The 21,405-nt window shown below is 47.8% G+C and overlaps 1 protein-coding gene and 1 long non-coding RNA gene across 8 annotated transcripts in view; one reads left to right on the plus strand and one right to left on the minus strand.

Moving 5' to 3' along the window:
• The window catches only part of LOC146809185 (uncharacterized), a 432,226-nt gene that overhangs the window by 291,266 nt on the left and 119,555 nt on the right, over positions 1 to 21,405 (minus strand). The window lies entirely within an intron of this gene.
• LOC146809187 (uncharacterized) overlaps positions 1 to 21,405 on the plus strand; it is a 171,180-nt gene that overhangs the window by 49,343 nt on the left and 100,432 nt on the right. The window lies entirely within an intron of this gene.

Raw genomic sequence — 21,405 nt, forward strand, 5'->3', positions numbered from 1 at the left:
TTCCAAAATTGTCTCTTTATAATTATGAAAAAAAATCATTCTCTTTATTTCTTTAGAACTCAATATACGTAAGAAGTTGCCATTTTTTCCCTTACTTTTTCCCCCCTTCCAACTTGCCCTCCCACCCTTATTACACCCCCGCCCCTCCCCCCACACCCTTAGTGAGGCTATCAGACTCCAAAAGAGTCTGTTTGATGAATGTGCGTGTCAAGGACCGGTGCTAGAGCCTTATACTTATAACATCATAGTATCCTTCACCCACAATCGGTAGCTCACTTTATTCTTTGAGCAAAAAAAAACCAAAGGCTCGAACATTATAAAGTGGAAAAAGAAAAAGAAGAAAGAAACTACAAAAGAGGACTAGGAAATACTGCAAAAACATGCATCGAAGTTGCCACCAGTGCCCTTATACCTTAGTTTAAATTACGTTTCTATGATAAGTGCATCCTATTGTATATCAAAGACTTACGCAGCGCTTAAATTGAAGGCTGAATCAAAGACCATCTAAATACTCTTTGGCCTTCATTTCAGATGTAAAAAATTTTGTAACCCCCCCGTTAATTATTTTAAGGCGGCCTGGGTTATTCAGGTAAGCCGCCACTTTCTTCTCCTGGAAAGGTTTAATCAGCTGTCGAAGACGCCACCTCCTTTCCACTGTAGCGTGGCAAAAATCGGGACAGACAAAATAGGAGATAATGCCACTCACACGCTTCGCCTCTGGCCTAGCTTTCTCAGATACTGCCTGCCTGAGGAGGAAGTTACCAAAGTAAACTAGAATTGCTCGTGGATACCCCACTGGACGCACAGGCTGCTTTAGGTACATAGGCACACGATGAGCACGTTGTATTTCTAAGTCCCAGTTTCAATTGGACAATTCTGGTAGAGAGTCACGAAATATTCTAATAATAAAAGACCGAGCAGCCTCCCCTTCTAATGTTTCTGGGACACCCAGAACGCGGAGGTTATTTCTTCGGAGACGGTTCTCGAAGTCCTCTAGCTTCCATCTTACATCAGAGAGCTCTGCTTCATGTGACTCTACTAACTCATGATTAACAGCAATCTCAGTTTCGTTGGATACTATCCGAGATTCGAGGTCAGTCATTCTGTCTCCAAATGAACTAACAGTTTTGTTTAATCTCCGTACCACCCCTTGAACTTTCCGTAGAGTAGCTTGGGCCTTACGCCCGTCATGTGCAGTCTCTTCCCTATGTGCTGCGATTGCTTGGAGAACCGTTACCATTACTGTATCCAAAGTAGCAGGTGAGCCAGAAGGCAGATCTGTGGAGCCAAGAGCAGCAGATTGTTGGGACGAATGTAGAGGGCTAGTCGGCAAATATTCTGTTGATTGTTGCGGAATAGATTGCATTGTAGGGGTATAATCCCATACCAATTCAGTCGCACCTTGATGGCCCTTTCTTTTTCTGACTACCGTTTTTTGAGCTCCATGGCAGGACTCATTATCATTATCGCTTCCCGTTGATATAGAGCATGTCTCGTCCGACCATTCAAGTTCGTCAGAAAAGAAGTAAAAATCACTTGGGTCCTTATCTGCATCTGTGTCAACAGGTTTCCTGTTGTTTGCCTCATCACTGCAGACAGCTTTCTCAGTGTTTTTATCATGGGAGCCAATGGGGTGACTCAGTCCCGCCAAACTAGGCATAGTAGCCGACTGATTTTGAGAAATTGCGTCTCTGCCAGCAATGCCAGCCGTGGTCTCCTTGAGACATGCCTCGGGAAATACTACAGGAGTAACCATGACGTCAGTGTCCTTGTCGTTGTTTATGTCTGTAATTATAGCTGTACTCGGCTGCTGCAGGATAGATATAGGGGGAGCACTTTGAAGCATTTCATTTTGATTTAGATTAGTAACTGTAACTGGTTTTGGCTGGAGTGGGATAGATATGGTGGGGGCATTTTGAAGCATTTCATTAACATTCACAGAGTCTGCCAAGTTCTCTCCCACCACTTCCTCCACAGGTAAATTAGACCTTACTTCATTAGCTGGAACTCCAGGGGCTCCAATGATTTCAGAGATCCCCAAGCAATTCTGCAGAGTTTCCTCTGCACTCATTGGCTTACTCTGCTTTGGTTGACCTGGAAGTGCTCCACCCGGTGTTCAGCGGAGGAGGTCCGCAACTGAGGGACCGGTCGCGCTCACTTTCCTTGACGCCGCCACTCCCCGCCTCGGAGTCCTGACGCCGGAGCCCACGTCAGTTTCCTTGGCGGCCCGCTTTTCATTCACCGCATCCTCTCGTTGTGCCTGCCTTGCCGCCGCCGCAGCCCTTGCCTTGGCCGCGGCGGTGGATCCAGCGTTTTTAGGAGCCATCACTGCTCCTACCTTGATAACGTCATAAGGAGGATGGTGGTCAGTGTCTCCGACTATTATGTCTGCCCGGACACCACGTAGTTGCACCCTCGGCTCCCGTGGTGCTAACAGCTGTTCACGGCACAGAAAGCGGATAACCGAAAGACCAATGAGCGAGCCGAGAGTCTTCAGGTAGGCTCCTGCATTCACATTAGACCCGGCATTTTGCGTCTCCTCGACCTCCAGCACCATCAGGGAACTTGACCAATATAATCCTTTTAAACTATTTAACTATTACTTATTCGGCATATCCTTCTTTTCCTTCTTTTCTTCTCCCCTTCAAAGAGATGTTCGGTATGTTTTTCGTTACTTATTATGAAAAGCTCAGAGCTGCCGGTACCTCCCCAGCATCGGTCCATCCGCACCACGGTCTCACTCGACCACCATCTTGCCTCCCTTCGCTAAAAAGATACCATATAATTCAGTGTCGACGCATACTTTTTAAATGAAAAAATGTGTCCTGGAGCGCACGGTTCGGAGTTTTAGCTAATGCTAGAGCTGAGATTATTTCACAGCCAGCACCTCGCAACTAGACAACGTATGCTGCGACAGGTCCATACATTGCTGCTGCGCCCTCTGCTGGCGGGTCGGGTCAGTGACTGCTTTACAGATGATAAAACGAGACTGAATAATTGGGCCATTAATCTAGCATGTCGGACTGGCAATCCTAGCGCTTACAGTACATAAAAGGCCTGTTGGGAGTATCGGTATGTAAGAATTTTCCTGGGGCCACATCTAGAGAAATCGCGCGATGGAGTAGGTAAATCTTTTGTGTTTTTTTTGTTTTGTTTACATCGATCAGTATGTTTATTATTACGCAATTTGTCCAGACGACACTCTCAATGAATAACTCGCTGCTACTGCACCTGCACTTTGTGAGATAGGGTCCCCACCCCGAAGTTCGGCTTTACTTCCCGACCCCAGTGGGTTTTTAAATCGTGTTAAATGGCCCACGTGGCAGGTATTTCGGCCGAGCCGTACCCATTATCCAATGAATAGATGCTCTTAACCGATATCGCATCAGCAGCCAGGCATAGGCCAGGTGCCCTCCTCCTTTGATCACCCTTTAACTCATGGGCACTCACAAACATCTTTCCAGGGGCCACAAAGTGTGGTCTGTGCTGTGTCCCAGGGCCACATTGATGCCAGCAGGGTGGGAGAGTGTCTTTCGGGGGAAGGAGGTAAGATGGGCATTAATTTCGAGGGCTTCATGCCATACTGCCCTCTAAATGAAGCCTTTAGTCCCTAGAAGAGTCATAGATTTGACAATATTGTGTTATGCTGTACTGAGCCGCTATCAGTCCACCGCATCTTGGCGCAAGCCTTCTCTGCCTGCCAACGCTACATTGGGAGAGTCGAGTGTAAAAAGCAAGAAACTTGATTACTGAATTGCAATGGAATAGAATTGCACAATGGGAAAACAGAAAACGTGGAATCAGTCTCGGCTTCCTCACTTGACCACATTGTGTGATCCTAGGCAATTGTATTATTTCACTTTGCCTTTTTAGGCCTCGGCTAGCGTGCAGCGCATGCGCTGCTCGCTTTGCGAGGCATGCAGTATACACTATAGTGGGGAAGCTTCGTGGAAGCTCCGCCCACATTCCACCCACATTTCTTATTGGCTTATTTCCTCAATGCAGCCTTCGGATAGGTTTCATGCTTGTTAGTCCCTCCTTATGATGACCATGTCGTCATTTGTATCCTGCCACGGCTACTGGCCCCTTTACTTTAGGCACTATTTAGGTCCCCTCCCTCCCCCGCAGTCCGTCCTTCTCGGCCCCTCCCACCCGCTCTCCCGTTGATGCACTTTCTTCATGTGTGCATCATGTGAAGTGACATGGAAGGCAGTTGTAATTATCCATGTGTGCCACGTACTGCCGTTTGGTGAGGGCACGTGAACGAGCTCCCCTGGCTCCAGCACTCTCCTTATCCGGTGCGGTCCGGGCCGTTTGACAGCGGAAGCATGAAAGCCTCAGTGGCAGTCTCGTATGTGTACACAAGAACACATGTACGAGAGCAGCACCGCCACAGTAGTGTCTTGAATATCAGTTTCATATTCTCCTACCGGTGCGCCGTGTGTCCTGGTTCAGTTTGAATAGGGCCGCCTCTCCCGAGATGCTCTGTGGAGGTGGCCGGCAGAGGCCGTCTTGCCCGGTATGAGTGCGCCGCGGCAGTAGCAGGAGTTAGCACCGGCGTACGTACCATACTCCCCGCGTTTCTGGCAGGAGAGAGATGAGTGTCCGTGCGCCCGTGGCTGCATCTAAGTGCCAAAACCTCTTTCATGTCGTGCACTACGTGACTTTCCTTCAACATTTATCTTCCTAGATAACAGTCACTTCTCGAGCCCAGGCCTCCACCCCGCTACTAACGGGGCAGCCATGATGGAAGAGGAGCAGCAGGCACCTAGAAAAGTCGGCTTCTCACCGCCGCCGGCCGGCCACACCAACGGGCTGACAAACGGCAGGGGCGGTTCCCTGACAGCAGCGAAAGCTGCAGTCTCAGGGGGATCCAGGAAACTAATCTTCAAGAATGTTATAGGTCGATCCAAGCTGTGCGGGTGTGTTTGTGTCCGAGTCAGTATGTCTGTGTGCTTTTGTATGTGTATGCCTCTGAATCTGTGTGTGTGCCAATGCGCATGTGTTTCTATGTCCATGTATGTTATGTTATGTTAAATTAATTTCTAAAGCGCGCGTACACCCACCGGTTTCATGGCGCTATGGCAATGACGTACTAGATCAGGGGGTTACTGGTAGGCTTGGATGAACAAAAGAGTTTTGAGAAGGGATCTGAAGTGTGACAAAGATGTTTTGAGTCTGAGTTCCAAGGGAAGGGAATTCCACATTTGAGGTGCCAGAAAGGAAAAGCTGAGTCCACCGTGTTTTTTCCGGTTAAAGCGAGAGGGGGTGAGAAAGTTGGCATGTGATGAACGAAGTGCACTGGTAGGGGTATAACGAGAGATTAAGGAGGAGATGAAGACAGGCCCCCTGCCTGTTAGGGCTTTAAAAACAGTACAGCCCAATTAAAACAGGCAACGTTTGGCTACTGGGAGCCAATGAAGATGTTTCAGCAAGGGGCGGACGTGTTGGGTGCGAGGTTGATGAGCAATAAGGCGTACGGCTTGATTCTGGACCAGCTGAAGGCGATGGAGTTGATAGATAGGGATGCCAACATAAAGAGAGTTGGCATAGTCTATCCGAGAAATGACTAAGGCCATGAGTACCACAGTGAGGGCTTCGGTGGTGAAAAATCTTGCGATCTTCCGAATTCTGCGGAGGTGGAAAAAGCATGAGGATGTAACTGCACCGATCTGAGGCTTCATGGACAGGTCACTGCTGATTATTACTCCAAGGCTTTTAACTGATTTGGAGGGTATAGGAGAATTTCCTAACGAATAGGGCCAAAAATTATTATCCCAGCTCGGTCTTATCAGGGTTGAGCTTAAGTTGGCTGGCGTTCATCCAGTCCCTGATGAAGCATAGAGTAGCCTGAAAGCTGGAAATAGATGCGGTAGTGGAGTTAATGTTGAACACAAGTTGAAGATCGTCCGCATAGTTGAAGCAGGCTACCTCAAAGTTGCGAAGTGAATAGATTAAAGGGACCATGTATAGATTGAAAAGTAGAGGAGAAAGAGAGGAGTCCTGTGGCACACCGCAGGTTAAAGTGGTCTTTTTGGCGGAGAAGGCGGCAAGGCGAACGGCCTGCAAGCGGTCCCCCAAGAAAGAGGAAATCCATTTTAGGGCCGTTCCCTGAATGCCTGCGTCCCTGACACGGTCGATCAAGAGTTTGTGATCAACCGTGTCAAAGGCCGCCGAGAGATCTAGAAGGACGAGGGCTTGAGAGAGGTTGTTATCAGCCCCCCTACGGAGCTCATTCATCACGGCAAGTATGACCAGCTCAGTAGAATGTGCAGGCCTAAAACCGGCCTGGTGGGGGTCAAAAAAGGACGAGCGTTCAATAAAGGAGCTGAGGCATTGTGTGACATGGGCTTCCAAGATCTTGCTCAAGTAGGGGAGGAGGGAAATGGGATGGTAGTTTGTGAGATTGGTGGGATCGGCATGAGGCTTCTTCAAGATGGGTATGACCTCTGCTACTTTAAAGGAGGCGGGGACAACCCCTGTGATTAGTGAGTTGTTGAGGAACGCGAGCGGGGGATCGGGGCAAGAGAGAAAGGCTTCTTGGAGGAATAAGGGAGGGCAGGGATCTGAGGGGGAACCTGAGCTAACCTTTTTTAGAAGTATAAAAAAATCTTCTTTGGTGATCAAAGGAATTTGATCCATAAATTGGGTGTTTTTGGGTGAAGTCCCCAAGACTGGACAGGAGGGGATCGGAGAAATACTCTTTTTGATAGTGGAGATTTTCTGAATGAAGAAGTTGTTAAGAGCGTCGCAGAGATCCTGGGTGGGTGCTGGTTTGATAGTTACTCTATCAGGTAGAGATAATTAATTGACGATAGAGAAAATATCTTTGGTTTTAGTAGACGAATTCGTGATTTTTAATGAGAAATATGAGGTTTTAGCTGCGATAATGGCTTTTTTATAATCAGTTAAAAGCTTAGTAAAGGTGTCTTTTGTGCTAGGGGAATAGCTACGTCTCCACCTTCGTTCTGCTTGTCTAAGGAGAAGTTTTTTTAATTTGAGATCCTCTGTAAACCACCGCTGGGCGTCATGTGGCCGCCTGATTATGGAAAATTTACAAGGGGCAACAATATTACTGGCCGCACATAGCCAGTTATTGATGGCAGTTTCTTGAGCGTTAAGACAGTCAGTGACCGTGGGCAGAGAGGTGGAGAGTAAGGAACAGAACTCCTCTTTGTTTGCTCGGCTCCAGTTCCTGGTTCAGATTTTTTCCGGTGTTGGGGGTTTAGCTGGTCGAGGCAGGTCCAAGGAGAATTGGATAGAATAATGGTCAGACCAAGAACAAGGAGAGATGGATAGAGAAGAGATGGACAGCTTAGCTGTCCATAGCTGGTCGAGGAGGTGTCCTTTGATGTGAGTGGCAGTGCGGACATGCTGCGTGCAATTGAGGCCCGAGAGAAGATCTGTAAATTCACGGGAATGAGGGGTTTCGTTAGGGTCAGATGGCCAATAGTTGAAATCACCAATTATCATTAGTTTGGAGTTGTTTATTATAAGTTGGGAGATAAGATCTCCAACTGACTGAGGAAAAGAGGGCATGGAATGAGGGGGCCGATAGAGCAGAACGCAGATAAAGGAGGCATGAGGGGACTCAAGTTTAATAACGAGGCTCTCAGCAGAGGGAATAGTAGTGGCAGTGAGGGCAGTGAACTGTAGCTGGTGGTGGATAATGGCTGCCACGCCACCTCCGGATTGTCCAGCGGGTCTATTGGTCTGTAGAATATAATACCCCGTGGGAATGGCGGCCAAGATATCTGGAAGAGAATCATCCGTTAGCCAGGTTTCAGAAAGGAGAAGGACATCGGGTTTTAGAGTGTCAAGAAGATAGAACATTTCTGATTGATGTTTTGGAAGGGACCGAGTATTTAGATAATAAAACTTCAATGACTGTTTGGTGGGGCAGGCAGGAAGGTCTTTCCTAAGCGGTGGGGGAGAGGGTACAGGCAAAAAAGGCCCGGAGGACAGGATTCCACAAGCGGAAAGCCTTTGTTTTAAACGTGGCATAATAGGCCAGTGGTGACGGAGAGCGCATAATTCCCCAGAAGAGTATGAGAGGGAATAAGCGGCGTGACCTTGCCCTGGTCCCGGGCGGTCGCGGACGGACGCAGACGGGCTTGCCTTTAGCGCACCTTAGGCGCGCTGCCGGCGTGCCCGCTGCGCGCATCCGCTGCGCGCTTGCGCTGGCATCGTCAATTTATGGCCACTGGCTCACGATGACTAGAGCACAAGTTAACCCCCTCACCTAAGATGGCGGCCCCGATGCTGACTGCCAAGTCCTCCGCCCGCGAGAACGCGACGGGTCCGGACAATGGCAGCAACGATGGAAGCGAGGCGGGCACGAAAGGTACAGGTAAGGGTAGTGGCAAAAAACAAGTATTTTAAAAGCAAAATGCAAGAAACAGTATTCCAAGCAAGTGACGTGACAGTAAATTTTAAAAAGGACCACCTCCCGGCTTCCGCCTCAGGAAGTACGACATACGCTGTGTGTGTGTAGCTGGGTCTGTGTGTGTGCCTGTTTGTGTCTCTGTGTCAGCATGTTTGTGTGTGTGCTTATAGGACAGCATACCTGCATATTCTAACTGCATACATACCACAAGCAGAAATATCTGCGCGACATGTGCTTTAAAAAGTTTTAACGACGGGTGATTTTTAAAGGCTCGGTCACTTCTTTGGGTTTTCGGGTCTCCGTTTCGCTCCAGTCTGTGCCTTGTCTGGTGTTAAAACAAGTTATACGTTATCTTTCTCTCACCCTCACTCTCTGTCCCCTTTCTCTCACGCATGTTTCACAGTGTGTGTATATGGGTGTATATAGCGTGTGTGCCTATATATGGTTATAACACATGTACATTTTGAAAATGGTCATGCACACACACATTTAAGTTCCATTACCATACATTTAGGATGCATATTTTACAAAAATACACTCCACCCACTGTTGCAGTATTGTATGTCTTTTATACATTCATATACATGCGAGTGCCCATATGTATAATGTGTGTGTGTGTAACATATGTGGTTATATACCAATAAAAACAAATGTGTGTACGTGTATGGATGGATGGATAGATAGATTGAGTATGGTATGTCTGGATAAACTAATCTGCGTGTGTGCCAATACGTATATGAATATTGTATACATGCACACTAATGCACTAAATGCGTGTTGATGCATGTGCTCGTGCCAAACAATTGAACTACTGCAAAAAGAAAGGTAGTTTGATGATAAGGATATATATCAACTACAATATGTTTGGCGCACGCTACTTTGTGGAGACATTCAAACCTATAGCTCCTGTGAGACACGTACTGGTTAGCTTTCTGTCTTTATTCTTTTTATTTTTGCAGGGACACTGCGGAACGGAAATAACCCCTTGGGTAGCCGGATGTGGTTTGAAATCTGACATTCACCTTCGGGCCCCTCCCGGAGCGTTTGAAGTATGTCGTGGCTAGCATTGCTTTTGAATCTCTGGTGTGAACTAGCCACATGTGTGTAACACAGCAGACATCTTCCAGTGGGCCCAGGGAGGGAGGCTGCGATATTTACATGAGTTTATGATGCCAAGTCTGGTGACAATGCTCTTCCGGTATTAGCCAATAAAGCAACGCACTATATGGCCGGCTGCGGCCTCGTGATGGCAGGCCGAAGGGGAGCCCACCTCTGGACATCAAAGCAGGCCACACTTAATACCACGTTCCTAAAACCAAAGCCACGTCCTTGCAAGAGGCAAACTCTAAACCGGAAAGAGTCTCTAAAAACAGGGGTTGATTTTCACTGCCACCAGATAAATAATTCTGTGTATGATTATTTGCGTATTTAGTTTGCACAGCAAGAATGCGAACATGAAGCTAGCCTCTGTGTTCCCTGCCGCCAGGAACATAACCATTGCAGAAGAGGAGGGTGGGCTCTTAAAATAACCTCTCCACTGAGGTTTACCGACTGCCCTGTTTCTCACGAAGGGACACCTCGGCTGGAAGGGGGAAAGGGGCAGGCAGCATGCCCCCTGCACGGAACACATGTGCAGAAAAGATCTGTGCAGGCAGTTGGCTGTGGCTGCATGGCGTGCCGTCCGCTGCCAGGTGAACGCCAAGGGTAAGCAGACGGGAGCACTTGACAAAGCCAATCGCCTGGCTTGGTGGCGCCAACACATGCTTTCACAAATGCTGATTTTGACAAGTGGTACGAAAGGGGGCTTGACTGATCACGTCACTTTATCACTGTGCATGCTAACAGTTACATTACACAATAAATGTTGGCATGTACACAGGGCTTTAAGTGGGCCGGGTCTTGCCGGTGATGAATTTTTAACAATCATTTGCAATGCACTATGTCTCCCATTAACGTGAGTTTAACCTATTGGCATTGTAAATGACAATGCCTTTTATTTATGTTTTAAAAAACAAAAATAATACCTTGTGTGTCACGCAGTTTGGTGCTTACTTTCCCTCCATGTTAAACAACAATAGATGTTTCAGCACCCAGGCTAATGTGCTGCATAGCTAAATACATATAAGGTCCCAAAGACGAGGCCGATTGCATTGCAAATGCTTGTTTTTCTTCATCTTCACATATAAGAGCACCTTGAAATGCATGAGTTCTGGATGGACGCTGTACAAAACCTTTCCTTGTGTTTAACTTAAACTATAATGTTGTCCACATATAATAACCCAAGCCACCCAGAGGGGTCCACATAACAATTGATGCCTCTTAGTTCACAATTGGCATTGTTGTCAGGGTTGGGGGAGGCATGAACGTTTCTACGTTCATTTTTTAAAACTATTACTTTAAAAAAATGATTCTTAATTCACTGATATAATCTGATGTACTAAGGTAAAATCAGCATGTTACCGAAATACACTTTTATGAATTGTTCTCACTTTTATGAATTTTAATAGGCTTTTATCATATTTGTACACGTTTGATGCTATATATCTTAAAAGTAAATGTGTTGCTAAAGTCAGGTGTGCAGCACACATTTGCTTCTTTTCTTTTACTTTATGTAGGTGTGACTAAACACATAACTGTTTATTTAACATCAAGTAATTACATCAAGTAATTACATCAACCCAGTTCTGCCCTTCAGCAGGCATCACTGTGAAGGTCAGGAGGGCCGCACGTGAGCATGTGAAGGTCAGAAGGGCCACACGTGAGCATGTGAAGGTCAGGTGGGCTGCACGTGAGCATGTGAAGGTCAGGAGGGCCACATGTGAGCATGTGAAGGTCAGGAGGGCCACACGTGAGCATGTGAAGGTCAGAAGGGCCGCATGTGAGCATGTGAAGGTCAGAAGGGCCGCACGTGAGCATGTGAAGGTCAGAAGGGCCGCATGTGAGCATGTGAAGGTCAGAAGGGCCGCACGTGAGCATGTGAAGGTCAGAAGGGCCGCAAACGGCCCCCTGGCTGTACTTTGAGCGTTACTGCTCCAACTGATGATTGTCCTTTTTATCAGAATTTGTACTTGAACTCGTCCAACTCACTGTCACTGCTGCTCATCTGTGTTTTTTATTTTTACATTAGTGCTTTGTTCTTCTAATATAATAATATAAAACAATACCAATATGACTTTCTTTTAGATCACTATGTTCTAATTTGTGTGCGTTTTTCTTTGATTTAAGATATTTCGTTTTCTGTACGAGTTTTTTGATAAATTGCAAAGGTTTTAATTAACCACCTAATAATTCCTGATTATCCAAATGTAAAAAACAAAAAAACTTAAAGTCAGCGATTGCATGGTCGTTGGGCAACCTATCTGCAGTGACCTTCAAGTAACCAGTTCGCAACCTGGCAAAGCCAGCCTGGCATACCATCATTCCAAGCTTGGTAAATTGAGCAGCATGGGCCAAGGTTTGGCGTGCCTGGGTAACAACTTTAGAAAATTATGTTGAGTCTGATAATGATATATTAGAAATTTCCTGGGGCCGCATCTAGAACCAAGTGTGTGCTGGAGTAGGTAAATCTCTTAGGTAAATTATCCAGTAAATACGTGGGGGCAGATTTACAAGCCTGTAGCGACACTTTTACGCCGCCGTTGCATCACTTTTGTGACGCAGCGGCAACGTAAACCATGCGCCACGTTGTGACTTATTTACAACGTGATGCTTCTAGGCAGATGCGTCAAGTTGTAAAGCACTGCGCCACATGAAACCTGCGTCAGGTTTCATGTGGGCGTTCCATCGCAGTGTGGGCGTTCCGTCGGAGGGAAGCCTCGGAAAAGTGACGCAGTGAAATCTACAAGATTTCACTCAGTAACTTTTCCGACGCTGCTGCGTCAAAACCTTGCGCCTGCTTGAAGCAGGCGTAAGGCGTGACGCTGCATGTGGGAGTTGGGCCGGGTTGGAACAGTGCTGGAGTTGCGTCGCGCCCGAGACATGACTATCGCACTGCGCAAACCTTAAGCCGGCAGATACGTCATGCATCTGCCTATCTGTGCACCACGGCGCGCCGCATTGTAAATGCGACTCATCCATGGTGGGGCATGGGTAGTTTTGCGTGACGCATCTTTCTTGGCGCATCCCTGCTGATTTGCAGGGATGCGCCAGAAGTTGTAAATCTGCCCTGTATTGTACATTAGGACATGGGGCCTAGGAACAAGTCAGCAGGCCTCGAAGACAGGTGTGGGCAGGATCGTACCTGTCGGGGGCAGTGGCCAACCGTGTCCGAGTTTTGAATATTTGGTGGTTTCCCATGGTCAGCAGCGATTGCTTGCCATGGGATTGGCGGGGTCACTTGGGCGAGCATCCGGTGCAACAGCACAAATGAAATATTGGGCACGGCTACCTGACTACCTGATTGCCCTTTCTCTGCTAGCTGCCCCTGACGACCGCTGACGCACCCCCTACCCTTTCAGCATCGGATTTCTTCTTTTCCGGATTACTCCTTTTCCTTTTTCCTGGTCTCCTGGGCGCAGTGGTGGGGATCCCTGCTGATCACTGTCTATGCGGACCTAGCGCCTGATATAATCTTCTATCGGCCTGCTGGATGACACATCAGTAGCTCCAGTGGTGGCGGTGGTGGAGACATTGAGAATCTTTATCCTGTATCACTTCTGTCTCTGTGTTTGTTTTGCCTCCCGATCTCGCTGTTCTCTCCGCTCCCTCTGCCTTAAGAAGTCATGTTTTTTGCCTCCTGAACTCTCTTCTCTTCGCTCCCTCTGCTCTCCCCTTTGCCGCTCTTTCGCTTTTCCCTCTCCGCACACTCACTCTGTTGTTCCCCTAACCCCCATTCTCTCCCCTCTTTCCTTTGATTCGATCTTTGTCCTCCAAGATTGTCTAACCTGTTGCTTTTCCTTTGCAGATTTCGAATGCTCTCACACTTGCTTTTCAGATTCCCTAAACACTACCTTTTAGTTTTCAGATTCCTTAACTACTACATTTTCACCTTTAGATTCCCCTTGTGGGGGCGTGGCTTGGACGGCAATGGGAGAAGTTGCCTGAGTCCATCGCTCCGTCGTACCCTGGGAGCGAGCAAGAAATGAACAGTAAAGCAGCGAACTAAGGGAGGTAAGAAACCCCTCATAGCACATCGGAAGAGCCCGGGAAGACTTTGGTCTGGGCGGCGCGAGTACACAACAAGGAGGAAAAGCGAAACCACCAAAATCATTGCAGAGGAAACGCGGTGGAAGAAGATCCCCCAAGATAAAGCCCACTAACTGAGAGCACCACCGCCGGCACTGCCGCTGTGCCATAATAGAGCACCGGAATGCCTACCCCCGCTCCTTGCTTCTTGCAACATGGTCAGTGCGCGAAACTTACCGCTGCAGCCCCCCCCCCCGCGACGCCTCCAGGGCGAGTAGGAAGGGGAGGAGAGCCGTCCCAACCCCCGAGAAAAGAAACCGAAACCACAACCGGGGACTGGGGGCCGCCATTTTAGCTGCTGAGGTGGAGCGAGCGTCGGGGCCAGTGTTGTGCAGATACGGAGCGCCTCAGGGAGAGAGTGCGGGCCAAGATAAACGAGGAGCAGGGGGGAGAGCGCAAGATCGAGGATTCCTACAACGAGCCTCACAAAAAAGGGAAATCCCACTGCAGCGTCGTCTTCTAACCGGACGCCTGAGCCGGAAACTTAAAGCAGCAAGAAACCGAAAACAATCAGTGGGGGCCGCCATTTTCAGGAAACCGAAACCGACCAATGGGGGCCGCCATTTTATAAGTTTAGATTATTAAAATAAAGAAAGCCAGCGCGAGCCCTATACAGGAGAACAGAGAGAAAGAACGGGCCAAGGAGGTGGAGGACAGGAGTGTCCCCCCCTGGATTGGGCACTTGCGAAGGGCAGTAAGAAAAGAGACACGCAGGAGGCACAGCGAATCCAAAGCTTCGTAGTCGGAAGATAATGCATTAAGGTCCAGCCGATGCGAAAGGAACAAACTTGACAGCAAGAAGACCATAAAAAGCACGAACAGGCATAAGGGCCCTTTCGCCCAGGGGGGCCACAAGGCTACACACCATAAGGGGGCAAAAGAGATAACTCAGTGGCGAGCATATCAGGAATATTACAAGCGTGAGATCAACTCACAGAATCCAAGAATATTTTCAACAGCAATACGGGAATGCAACGGGACAGACACAGCATCATCAATCAAGCGCACAGACGCAAGGACAGCCACCGTCGCTGTAATTACAGGGGGCGACAGATCATATCCCGAACTCCTGCACCACAATACAGGCATCCGCCACACACAACAACCGACAAAGAACATACATGAAACACACAATTGCCAAAAAAGTGCAAATTCCCCAAAAATCTACGCGCGTGGGTGATGAGTGGCGGGCATCTACCGCAAATAGGAGGGGTGTGTCAACAAGAGCCTTGCAAAGGCAACAAGATCAAGATAAGGCCCACAGTATTCCAAAACCTTCCCAGGACAGAATAGCATGGGAGAGCCACACAAAACAGGACAAAGCCTTTCAACAAGTGCTGCTGAGAGACAAGGAAAAAAATAAAAGAGCTCCAAAGGAAAGCTCACAAGTGCAGAGATACCAATCCCTAGCGCAGAAAGGGGACGGAAGATTTGAGCTACAGCAAGGGAAGAGAGGCCTGCCAACCATGGCTGGGAAAGAAGGGAAAATCACGCAGCAGTAAAAAAAAAACAAGAGAGAAACAATAACAGACTCCCCCGTCAAACAAAGACCTGATATTAATAGCACACTGGACATGATTCTGAAGAAGTTGGAGGAGGTCCATGACTTAGCCAAATCAACAAAGCAAACTACTGATGCAATACAGCTGGAACTGGCCGCGGTTAGAGTGGATATCCATGCGGCAAACAGACTGACGGGGGTGGAGCAAAGGTTTAGCGACATAAAGGATGGAGAGCAAAAGACAAATAAAGCGCTTATGGCCCTAACAAAAACAACGGCAATACTACAAAGGCAAACAGCTGAACTGGACGATCAAAATAGAAGAGGGAACATTAGAATCCTAGGTGTTCTGGAGGGAGAAGAAGACAAAACAGGGTAGTGCATGGCCTTTATCGAAGACATGATCCCTAAAATAACGAACCTTAAATTTGACCACCCCTTTGAATTAGACAAGGGGTACAGAATACCAGCCTACAAAGCCACGAACAGGGCGGTACCGTGCCCAATAATATGCAAACTACTCCGATCGCAAGTTCGCAACATACAGAGGCCATATTCGGTGTGGCAAGGAAAAAACAAAATATACAATGGAACGGACACAGGATAATCCTCACATAGGACTACTCCTAGTCCACTGTTGACATAAGAAAAGGATTCCTGGCCCAGCGGGACAGACTAAGGAAAGAGAACATCTTTCTTAGCTGATCGGCGCTCCCACACGACCCCCCTCTTGAGAACACTCCACTGGCTCCCAGTACGTAAGAGGGTACTCTTTAAAGCACTGGTACTGGCCTTTAAGGCCTTTCATAACATCGGCGCTCCTTATTTAAGGGCTCGTTGCCAACAGTACGTACCTTCACGCACGCTATGGTCCTCATCAGCCCAACTGCTTCACACTCCCAGGTTCTACTTCACACGACGGGGAGGCCGTACCTTTCAGGTACTGGTGTCCGCACTATGGAATAATCTTCCAATTGAACTGCGCCAGGAAAACGATCTTTTGTGCTTCCGTCACAAACTAAAAACATTGCTGTTCTTATGATCTGTGTCTGTGGTATGTGACTTCTGAGTGCTTTTTTACGGGTCCTATGACTAGCGCCGGGACACTCTTGGGAGTAGCCGCGCGCTCAACAAATACCCAGTAACATAACATCATTTTCTCATTTGTAGGCCCTACAAGATTCAGAATTAGTGACAAAGGATGAACACATGTCTTCGAAGACCCTACAGAGCTGTTCAAATACCTACAAGGGCCGTCGAATCAAGAGATGGAAACTTCACAAACAGGAACGAGCAAAAGGAGAGCTTCGCTGGAGCCAAGAGTGGAGTAATAGGAGGAACAAGACTTAAAATCTACACTCAGGATCACTCAGGAACATAACCGTTTCTACCTCAGTTCGCAGTATAGTACCTCAGGACCCTGAAAAGAAAAAAAAAAAAAGGTTACCTCGGAACTAAACATGACCTAGCGTACCGACCTCAAACAGATGGCTTACTCACCAAAGAAAACCGGATCTTTATCTACCTCAAATGCGCTTGAGGAGAAAGAGAAGCAGATACAGTGTCTAAAACGAGCGTATCAACAGCTGATGGGAAGCAAGAGAGACTAACCTAACACTATATCCTTTTGGGGGGAGAGAAACCAGGGGGAACGAAAGAACCAAAATGCACATATGATTTGTATGGACTGCAGAGAGCGAGGCACTGAGGGGTAGAGGAGGTGTAACAGTATCAGTATCACTAGCATAAGGAACCAAGTTATCCCAGGGAGGGCGGAATGGGGACCTTGCCGGCGCACATCCAGAATACGATGGTTTGGAACTGGGAGGGTGGGGTGGGAGGGGGAAAAGGGGGAAAGGGTTTGTCTGTACTGTCTGTCGTGTATAGGTACTCGGATCTTATCCACTGTCTTCTATCCTATCTTAACCTTTCTATCTATACTCCTACATACTATTTTATTTATTTCTGAGTTTATAGAGCGCCTGGTTACACTTATCAGTGTGTCCCCGCGCTATCAAACATTGCAGCAGCGCCTACTCAGCAAAACCAAGAAAGCAGATGGTTAGCCCTTGGGGAAGAGAAACGTCTTCAACTCCTTCCGAAAAGGAACAGGACACCAAGATCTGGTGGGAGGTACAGAAGACTCAATAAGGGGAGACATAGATATTACCCACCTACTAGGCAAAATACCAGAACGATAAGGAGGAGTACAGGAGGGCAAGGGAGGACATCGAACACCCTTCGTAAGCAATGTCGCATAAACACCCAAACTCCTTAGCGTCTAACCTAGTCTCCCTAAATGTCAAGGGCCTCAACCACCCAGGCAAGAGGAAGAAAATACTAGACTACCTAGCAAAGACAAAAGGAGATGTGTTCTTACTTCAGGAGACTAGGCTATCTTTAGATGATGCCGAACGAATTAGAGCGAGATGGATCGGACAGGTGGCCTGCTCTCCAGCTATAGGGAAAAAGCGGGGGGTGATCACTCTGATAAATAAGAACTCCAAGTTAACAATAGAGGACCAACAATTTGATGAAGCAGGGAGGATACTTGTAACGCAACTGAAAAGGGGAGAAGAGGAGAAGAAATCATACACGTAGTGAACATTTACGGCCCCAACACAGACGACTCCGAATTTTGGGAGGGTGAAGAGACTGGAAGTAATTCTGCAAAATGACTTAACAGTGTTGGCAGGCGACTTTAATATAGCACTTGACTACACACTCGACAGGCAATCACAGTGCCACACACTACCCCCAAATGCACACACCACACTAAAGAACATATGCTCCAGGTTCAACCTCAAAGACCCGTGGTGACTACAACACCCCGACACTAGAGACTTCACCTTCTACTCCAGCCCGCACAACTCGTACAGCAGGATTGACTACATATTAATCTCTGGCACACACACCTACCTAATAGAACACACTGACATTGCGGCGATAACTATCTCAGACCACTAATGCATCAGCCTACTGATGTGCGGGCGACACAACGAACACCTTCCACGAAGATGGAGATTCAATAGCGACGTCCTGTCAGATCAGCCCAACAAAGATAAGATAGAAGAAGCCATTAAAGAATACGTTAGACTTAATGATACACTGGGCACGGACCCCATGACCATGTGGGACGCACTCAAGGCAACAATCAGGGGCACAATAATAGATATTAAGGCCAAACTAAACAAATATGCGAAGGCACATTTGGACCAACTAGAAAAGGATATCAAAGGTTAGAGGCAGCCCACATCACAGACTCAGACAACAGTTGCGCCCTAACGGAGCTCACAAAGAAAAAATACAAATACAACAAGATCTTGAGTGAGAGGGCCTTAGCTATTTCCTGAGGCGGAAGCCGGGAAACACGCGCTACATTTGGTATTTATGCTGCTTAACTTTTAATCTGCTATTTTGCACTCACTTTTAATATCTTGCTGTTTTTGCCATCCCGGGGACCACGCTCTTGCGAATCGGGAGCAGAAACCTGACTTCCTGCTTGGGACGGCCGCCATCTTGGAGGTACAAGCAGGCAGCAGGCTAGTTGTTAAGCTCCTATTTCTACAAATGCCTGAGCCTGAGCGCACGTGCAGCACTTAGCTATTTCCTGAGGCGGAAGCCGGGTAACGCGCGCTACAGTTGGTATTTATGCTGCTTAATTCCTTTTTTCGCTGCTAAACTTTTAATCTGTTATTTTGCACTCACTTTTAATATCTTGCTGTTTTTGCCATCACGGGGACCACGCTCTTGGGAATCGGGGGCAGAAACACGACTTCCTGCTTGGGACGGCTGCCATCTTGGAGGTACAAGCACGCAGCGGGCTAGTTGTTAAGCTCCTATTTCTACAAATGCCTGAGCCTGAGCGCACGCGCAGCACTTAGCTATTTCCTGAGGCGGAAGCCTGGAAACTCGCGCTACAGTTGGTATTTATGCTGCTTAACTCCTTTTTTCGCTGCTAAACTTTTAATCTGCTATTTTGCACTCACTTTTAATATGTTGCTGTGTTTGCCATCCCGGGGACCACACTCTTGGGAATCGGGGGCAGAAATCCGACTTCCTGCTTGGGACGGCCGCCATCTTGGAGGTACAAGCAGGCAGCGGGCTAGTTGTTAAGCTCTTATTTCTACAAATGCCTGAGTCTGAGTGCACGCGCAGCACTTAGCTATTTCCTGAGGCGGAAGCCGGGAAACGCGCGCTACAGTTGGTATTTATGCTGCTTATCTCCTTTTTTCGCTGCTAAACTTTTAATCTGCTATTTTGCACTCACTTTAAATATCTTGCTGTTTTTGCCATCCCGGGGACCACGCTCTTGGGAATCGGGGGCAGAAACCCGACTTCCTGCTTGGGACGGCCGCCATCTTGGAGGTACAAGCAGGCAGCGGGCTAGTTGTTAAGCTCCTATTTCTACAAATGCCTGAGTCTGAGCGCACGCGCAGCACTTAGCTATTTCCTGAGGCGGAAGCCGGGAAACGCGCGCTACAGTTGGTATTTATGCTGCTTAACTCCTTTTTTCGCTGCTAAACTTTTAATCTGCTATTTTTCACTCACTTTTAAAATCTTCCTGTTTTTGCCATCCCGGGCACCACACTCTTTGGAATCGGGGGGCAGAAACCCGACTTCCTGCTTGGGACGGCCGCCATCTTGGGGGTACAAGCAGGCAGCGGGCGAGTTGTTAAGCTCCTATTTCTACAAATGCCTGAGCCTGAGCGTTCGCGCAGCGGGCGCGCCACGGGCGTGCCGAAGGCGCGCCTAAGGCAAGCCCGTCTGCGCCTGTCCGCGCCCTTGCAAGCCCTAAGCCAGGAACGGCTGCCCAAATTAGGGCTGCCACCCCCCACCGGACTCGGGTAACTTACTCCTCTAAAACCTTATTGGCTATTAGAACTAGGGAAGTCGCCCAGCTCACCCCTATGTTTAGCTGCCTGAACGCTTTTCCTTTAAATCTTGAAGGGCCAGTAGCTTGCAAGACCTGCCTCTTTCACTGCAAGCTAAACACCCAGGACTTGTCGTCCGGGGTAGACCTGTCTGACCCAGGCTATCTCAGCCCTAAATGTATCCTTTGCAACGTCAGATCCCTAGCCAAACACCCCATCGAAATTTGGGACATGATCAGTACCCATTCCCCGGAACTATGCTTTTTTACAGAAACCTGGCTAAATTCCACAAACCACCCTCAGATTAATCTAGCAATCCCCGATGGCTACAAATTCATTCACTTGGATAGACAGGGAAAACAGGGGGGTGGGATCGCAATTGCTTTTAAAAATTGTCTAAACGTCCAATGGACTGCCACGCACAGTACTGACAGTTTGGAACTAGGCTTTTTCAAACTTACTAGATCACCGTCTGACAGTGGAACGGGGCCCCGATTTATCGCCCCCCCCGGACCCAGGACCCACTTTGCAAATGAATTAGTCGAATTGATCGCTATGCAAGCTCTAGCATCCAGCAACTTTATTTTGCTTGGAGACTTTAATTTTCACGGCGAAGATCTATTGAACCCCGATGTGAACAACTTCTTAAAAAGTTTAAACCAAATCGGGCTTTCTCTACTTGCAACGGCCCCCACGCATAGGGCAGGCCATGCCCTAGACCAAATTTTTACCAATATTGGTCACCTTTTCTGTCTTCCTCCCCTCCCCTTAACATGTTCCGACCATTTCATGGTCCCATTCTCCACTCGACGGCAGTGTACTAACGTGCAACCTGGATCCGTAGCACGTACAAATCAACTTCGCAGACCTTGGAACAACCTATCTTTGGAGGCATTCGAGGCGGTCTATCACGCACAGCCACAGGCAGATATATTGGCCGACCTTAATGTCTCGGGCTGCTGAAGAGTTTTAACACCAGGTTAACGATGGCCTTTGACTCCCTAATCCCCGAGAAAATGTTTTTTCCCTCCAAACAGCGATTATCAGCTCCCTGGTTTACTGCGGAGCTTCGTGCTGAGAAATCCAGGTGTAAAGTCCTGGAGAGACGCTGGAGAACCAGCAAAACTCTGTTGGACAGACAGACCTATAAACTATCTCTATCAAAATATCATCAAAACATAAAAATAGCGAGAAAATCTTTTATCTTAAAACAAATTGATCAGGCCACCAATTCATCTAAAACATTATTTAACATAGTCAAAGATTTTGTTTCACCCCAAGCCTGCAGATTGCCTCAATTGGAGTCACAGGAACTCTGTAATTCTCTTGCGACTCACTTCCAGGAAAGAATTACCTTGATCTATGCTAACTTCCCTTCCCCACTAGCCCAGACCTTAACCCCACTCATAAGTTCCTCAGAAACCAACCTGTGGACTTTTGGCAATCTCAAACAATTTAAA

Source organism: Triturus cristatus, chromosome 7, assembly GCF_964204655.1.
Source record: "Triturus cristatus chromosome 7, aTriCri1.1, whole genome shotgun sequence".
NCBI lineage: Eukaryota > Metazoa > Chordata > Amphibia > Caudata > Salamandridae > Triturus > Triturus cristatus.